The sequence below is a fragment of the Musa acuminata genome, chromosome BXJ2-6 (genome assembly GCF_036884655.1).
Source record: "Musa acuminata AAA Group cultivar baxijiao chromosome BXJ2-6, Cavendish_Baxijiao_AAA, whole genome shotgun sequence".
Classification (NCBI taxonomy): Eukaryota; Viridiplantae; Streptophyta; class Magnoliopsida; order Zingiberales; family Musaceae; genus Musa; species Musa acuminata.
In genome coordinates, this window is record NC_088343.1 from 28868981 (window position 1) to 28876411 (window position 7431).

The following is a 7431-nucleotide window of genomic DNA, read 5'->3' on the forward strand; positions in this document are numbered from 1 at the left end:
AGCTGAGGTGTATAAGGAGGTGTCCATTGAGATAGAATCTCATAGTCCTCGAGGAACTTGGTGAACTCTGTACTCAAGTACTCACCATCTCGATTTGATCGAAGAGTCTTGATACTCTTTTCAGTCTGGTTCTCCGCTTCATTCTTATACTCTCTAAATTTCTCAAATGTCTCGGACTTGTATTTCATCAAGTACACATATCCATACCTTAAGAAATCATCAGTAAAAGTAATAAAGTAGGAGTAATCACCTATGACATGAGTTGACATGGGTCCACATACATCACTATGTATGAGTTACAATAGCTCACTCGCTCTCTCTCCAGTTCCACTAAAAAAGAGTTGGTTAGTTCTCTACGAAGGCAAGGCTCACAAGTTACATATGACTCATAATCGAATGGATCTAGATATTCATCCTTTAGTAACTTTTAGATCCTTCCCTCATGGATGTGACATAGCCGACAATGCCTTAAGTATGCATTGTTCATCTCATCTCGGTTTCTCTTCAACACACTTACATTCACGATATGTGGAGTAGTGTTTAACATAAACAAATCATTATGCAATATTCCTCTCGCCAATCTCCTAAGCTTTGCCAAAATCTATAACAAATTATAGATGTAATGTGTACTATCGGTATCCAATACCCATGCACTATCACAAAAATTATGACAATTGAAGACTAATCATGAATGTACCTGAAGCTTCTCCAAGCTTCTATTTCGCTCTCTCTGTAAAGTATTCTTTGTCGTTCCTCTTCCAGTGCCCCCATCTTTGCCGTAGTAGAAGCACTAGCCTTTGTTCTTTGCTGGGTCCTTTTTAGCAATCTTTGCTTTACCTGATCTACCCTGCCCTTGCCCTTCTTAAGGGACTTTTTTTTGCTTTCTTTTTTTTCTAGTCAATTAGCTTCTCTTTCTTGATAGTGCTCTCTACCACCCTCAACATATTGAGGAGTTTAGGGAGAATCACCTCAAGCTTGTTCATATTAAAATTCATTATGAACTGTGAAAAGAAATCTAATAGGGACTGAAGCACAAGATCCACACAAAGGTTATTCTCTAGGACCATTCCTAGACTTGTAAGTTTCTTTATCCACTCAATCATCTTTAGGACATGGTTTTGAACTGGTGTTCCCTCAGTTATCCTAGCATAGAAGAGGCTCTTGGATATCTCATATCGTTAAGTGTTAGGATCAAGAGTTGGCACTAAGAGGGGGATTAGTGTAGCGGAAAGATTACGTCTCGATTAAACCTTCATTCGATAAAAAACATTTCTGACGAAAACCTTTTTTGTAAAGATCTTAACTTGAAACCCGTTTGTAAATATATTGAAAGCAGTAAGCGATTAAAGAGGTTTGCAGTAAAGATAAATTACACAAGTATAAATGCAAACCGAATTTTAGAGTGGTTCGGTCGTTGTGACCTACATCCACTTCGCCGATTCCTCTTCCTTCAAGGCCATCGGCTTCCACTATTGATCTTCTTGCAACGGGTGAAGATCAACTATCCTTTTACACCCCTCTTCTCCTTTTCACGGGTTTAGGAGACAATAACCCTTACAAGCACTCACTCTTCTCTTACATAATTCTAACACTTAGACTAGAGGAGGATTCTCACAAAGGATTTCTACAGCGTTTTTCTACTTTTGAAGTCTCTGTGCTTGTGTGCTTTAACCAGGGATGAGAGGGGTATTTATAGGCTTTAAGTTGATTCAAACTTGGAGCCTAAAACTTTTCTATCCTAGGTTCCCCGGGCACGGGCGGTACCATCGCTTGCGTTGGGTGGTACCAACTCCCAGTGTCGGTCTGACACTAACACTGCCTTGGGCAGTACCACCTCCTAGGGGGCAATGCTGGGTGGTACCACCGCTTGGCACCCTGCTAGGGATAGTACAACCACCCAGACTAGCGGTACCACCGCTTGACACAGTCTCAAAGATTGTACCACGACGGTGAGACTTCTTGGGGCACTGTTTGGGCTTCTTATTGGGCCCAAAACAATTCTTACATGGGCCTAGCTGGCCTCTAATTGGGTTGGCCCAAATCCAAGTCCAATTATATGCTAACTACGAAATCCTAAGACATTTACTAAGCAAAACAAGTCCCTATGTCTATTCTTCTAGCGAGCTTCCGGTAAACTTCCGGCAAACTCCTGGACTTCACGACGATCTTCTTGGCGAGTTCATACGAACTTCTCTGGCAAGCTCCGAGACTTCTCAGCTAGTTCCTCCAGAACTTCTGACGAACGTCCGAACATCCGACGAACTCTCAAACTCCCAACATAATTGCGTCCTTGTCTCCGGGACTTCATTTTGCTTCATGTCTTGCTATCGTAGTTAATCTTGCACATGTAAAAACACACTTCGATCAAGACAATTAATACTAAGCATTAATTAAGTTGTCCGACGTGTCATTGGTCCCTCGACGCTTCGTCCGATTCTTTAGCGCATCGTCCTCTCTTATGGCCTATTGCCCAATCGGCCAATTGACTCCGCAACTCTGATATCCTTGGCGCAATATCTGCTCTTCTTGGCCCGATGCCCGAATCCACGGCCCGAAACCTTCTATCGATACGTCGACCGATCCACCGGCCCGACGTCCAATCTTCTGACATGTTCCTTCGACCCAACATGATTTTTCCTGCTTTAATTGTCTCATCCTGATCGAAGCATCCTATGTCACTCAAAACACAAATTAAAACATAAACACATATCAATTAGTTTCATCATCAAAATATGAGATTCAACAATCTCTCCCTTTTTTATGATGACTATCAATCGACGACGGAGTTAACCTTAACTCCTGGAGTTTAAACAAACTCCCTCTATCAACATGCCGTATTGATAGAAACTCTTGGATTCAAAAATCCAAGCAATATGTCATGATCAAATCATGCATAACATCAACATACTTCTCCCTCTTTATCATCAACAAAAAGGAGAAGTTTCACTTTCTAAGTGTTTGACATAATAGTTTCAAATCGTTGCATAATAAATCTTCAAGTTCTACCATCATGCAATTTTGTTATCATCACAGATATGCAAGGTAGTAAGATAGAAATTTTTATAACATACAAGCTAGCAAATTTTATAATATTTTAGAACATGCAAGCTAGCAGTTTTGAGATGTTCAAGAAAGCAACACTTACTTCTTGAAATATGCAAGTTGCAAGCTAGCAATTCTTTTGTTTCCTTTGCAATGTTTGAGCTAGCAATTTTGCTTCCGTTGTAAAGTGCAGGTTAGCTTGTTTTGTATCTTGAGATAGGCATGATAGCACTTTTGGTATGCAAATTTATAATATGCAAGCTATCAAAATTTACACATAAAAAAGTTAGCAAAATTTTAGAGATGTGCAAGATGGACTATTTTGCCTCTTTTTAAAATGTGAAACTTGGTAAACATTGCTTCTCTTGAGATTTGCAAGATAGCACTTCTTGCTTCCCTTTTGAGATTAGCAAGCTAGCAAGTTTGCCTCTTTTCGAATTGTGCAAGCTAGCAAATTTGCTTTCTAACAAGTTTTGCTCCCCTTTTGTCATTGTCAAAAAGAAGGGAAGACCCTTTACATCAATTTTCAAATTATGACAAAGGTAAGGTAACAAAGATGAAAAATCAAGTTGTGAATATCAAAACAATTTTTCATTATGAATATTTCATCATTGCATGCATCAAAATAATATCATGAGTGCTTCATGCATTCATATCATTACATGAAGAATATAAAAAAGAACTTGGTGATGAGATATACTTCATAAATTCAAAGAATTTTATATAATAAAATTTAAGTTATAAACCTTAAAAGATGTCATGAGAGAACACATAAACGATCTTGATTCATGTATAATATCTCTTAATTTATTATGAATCATAAAAATTATAATTTCAAAAAATCAAGAAAAACCATGATTCATTTTAACAAATCTCCTCTTAAATAAATAACGTAAAGAATTCTTAGGAGATCATGAAAAATCTTCATTCATATAAAAGATTTCATGAGAGATTATGATTTCGATAAAACTCATTCAAATTTATCAAATCATTTTCATAGTCCAAGAGATTCACAAAAGCATAATATACATGGATTCATTAATCTTTTATCGAAAAATCAATAAAATAGAGATGTTTCATCTTAAGTTATTAGTTTCATACAAGTATACGTTTATCTTTTTATTGCAAATAAAAACATGTATCAACTTTTAGGATCGAAAAGTGAATTTCGTCATAAAAACCATCAAGACCAATAAATCACTCTCTTACAACTTTTTACAAGCGGTTCACTCTCTTACAGATTTTCAGCAAGAAAGAAGGAGGTGAACACTAGCAAATTGAAAACAAGACTAGTAAAGACTTTTCTAAGACCTTTCTCTCAAACAATTGCTGCTCAAAAAGTTATTTTCTCAACTGAAACTTGAGGGGTATTTATAGGTCTCAAGAGGATTCAAATTTGGGCTCCAAAAATTTGAATTCTCTTATGTTCCCGATGCTGGCGGTGCCACCGCCTGTCAGTGGTGGTGCCACCGCCTATCAGTGGCGATGCCACCGCCTGTCACTATCAGACATTGACAGTGCTGGGCGGTGCCACCGCCTAGTCAAGCGGTACGACTGCCCAGCTCTCGGGTGCTGGGCGGTGCCACCGTCTAGCCTAGGTGGTGCCACCGCCTAGGCCAATTCAGCTCACTGGTTGGGCTCTAATCTTGGCCCAAACCAGCCCGAACTCGGGCCCAATTGGCCCCTACTTGGGTTATAAGATTAACACCTAATCCTAACCCTAATTAACATGCTAACTACGAATTTAAAGACATTTTCTAAGCTATTACAAAGTCCGTAAGTCAAGACTTTTTCCGGCGAGCTTCCGGCGAACTTCCGACGGTTTTCCGATAAACTCTCGGAAACCATTCTGCGGACTCCCGGCAAGCTCCTAGACTTCACGATTTGATCTTGACGAGTTCCAACGAGCTTCTTCGACAAGCTCCGATCTTTCTCGGCGAGCTCCGCGAACTTCCAACGAACCTTCCGGCGAGCTTCCGAAAAACCCTTCGGCAAGCTCCCTACTCATTCTCGGCTAGTTCCGGCAACATTCCCGACGAACCTTCGGACTTCCATCGAACTCTTGAACTCGCAATGAATCCTTCGTGCTTGACTCCGACACTTTGTTTTGCTTTATGTCTTCGTCGTTATCGTAGTTAATCCTGCACACACAAGCTAAAACTCTACTCCGATCTAGACAATTATTACAACGCGAATTGACATTCTGTTGCCCGACACGTCATTGGTTGGCGCTTCATCCGATTCTTCGGTGCATCATCCTCTCTTGTAGCTTGTTGCCCAATCGGTGGTTGACCTCCGCAACCCCGATATCCTTGGCATAATTTCGCTCTCCTTGGCCCGATGCCCGACGTCCGAAGCCTTCTGCCGTCCAATATCTTAATGTGATCTCCTCCGGCGCAACGTCAATTCCTCCTGCATTAACTGTCTAATCCTGATCGAGTAGATCTGCATTACTCAAAATGCAATTAAACATAAACATAATTATCAATTGGTTTCATCATCAAAATACGAGATTCAACAATCTCCCCCTTTTTGATGATGACAACCAATTGATGACGGAGTTAAACTTGACTCCCGGAGTTTAAACAAACTCCCCCTATCAATATGTCATATTGATGGAACCTTGAATTCAAACTGAATTCAAGTCATTGCAATATTCATCATGAATACTTGCAATACGTCATTATGAACTCATGCATAGACTTATGCATATCATGTCATCAACATACTTCTCCCCCTTTGTCATCAACAAAAAGGAGAAGTACAACTATTCTTTGTGTTTGTAATATAAGTTCAACTCATTGCATGAAAAACATAATATTAAGTTTTATCATCATGCTGTTTTGAAGCTAGAAAATTTAGCAAGTAATGCATCATGCTTAGGACATTTAAGCTATCAAGTTTTAGATATGCAAGTTTTACAGCATACAAGATAGCACTTTTGGTAATGTTCAAGATAGTAAGTTCTACATCATGCAAGCTAGCAATATTGAGATGTTCAAGAAAGCAACTCTTGCTTCTTGAAATATGCAAATTTGTCAAGTTTTGCTAGATGTTTAAGTTAGCATTTTTGCCTCTTAAGATAGGAAAGATAGCACATTTGTTTCTTTTGAGATAGCAACTTTTTGCTTCTCTTTAGACTACAAGCTAGCAATTTTTACGATATGTAAGTTTCACAATATACAAGTTAGCAAAAATTTCGAAAGCAAATGCAAGATAGCTTTCTTGTGTAAGCTCATAATTCTTGCTTCCTATTGCAATGTGCAATTTGCAAGTTTTGCTTCTTGAGATAGGTAAGATAGCACTTTTGCAATTTTTGTTTCTTAAGATAGGCAAGCTTGTGATGTTCAAAATAATAAGCTCTTTCTTCTAGAAGTGCCATTTTTGCTTTCTTTGCAAAGTGTAAGCTAGCAAAATGTTTGAAAAAGTGATCAAGTTTTGCAACATACAAGCTAGCAAAAATGCCAAACTAGCAAGAGATAATGTTTTACATGAGGCAAGCAAACAATTTGGCAAATGTTACATTTGCATCTTCTCTTTTGAGAAGTGCAATTTTTGCTTTCATCTTGAATTGTGCAAGCTAGTTAGTTTGCCTCTTTTCATGATGTCCACACTAGAAATTCTTGCTCCCCCTTTGTCATTGTCAAAAAGAAGGGAAGACCCTTATATCAATTTTCATATTATGACAAAGGTAAGTATCATTCTTATTTGTGCATCATTATATATTCAAATTAAAACATACACAAATTCAATAACCTTATTTTTCACGCACGATACCAAAAAATAAATCAATCATCATTAATAAGCATATCATACATGATACTCAAACATTAAAATTTTTAAGCATTTATCAACATGTTGATCATGATACCAAACATTCATCATTTAAAGCATTCATGATACACATCATATGCAATAAATACATCATGTACATCATTATCATAAGTATTGCATACATCATTTTAACTTTATGAATATTTCATCATTGCATGCATTATACCAAAACATTTCAAGCCATGCAAGCCATAAATACAAAGAAATCATGTCATAAAGGATAAAATCATTTGAATACCAAAAGATATGATTCATATAGTAAATATCTTCTTTAAATAAAATATCAAGAAAAATCATAGGAGTACAAAGAAGAGATCTTATTTTAAAAGAAAAATCAAGTAATAACTCCAAGAACTCACAAGGAAAAAATCATGATTCATTTAGAAAATATCCTCTCAAGAGAATATCAAGTAAAATCGTAGAAGATCAATTAATGAGAAATTTTGATTTATAATAAAATCTCATGTATCGAATGTCGAGAAATCAAAATGATGATTTATATAAAAAAAAATATCACAAGTTATATTCAAGAGAAAAATCATCATTCATTTTCAA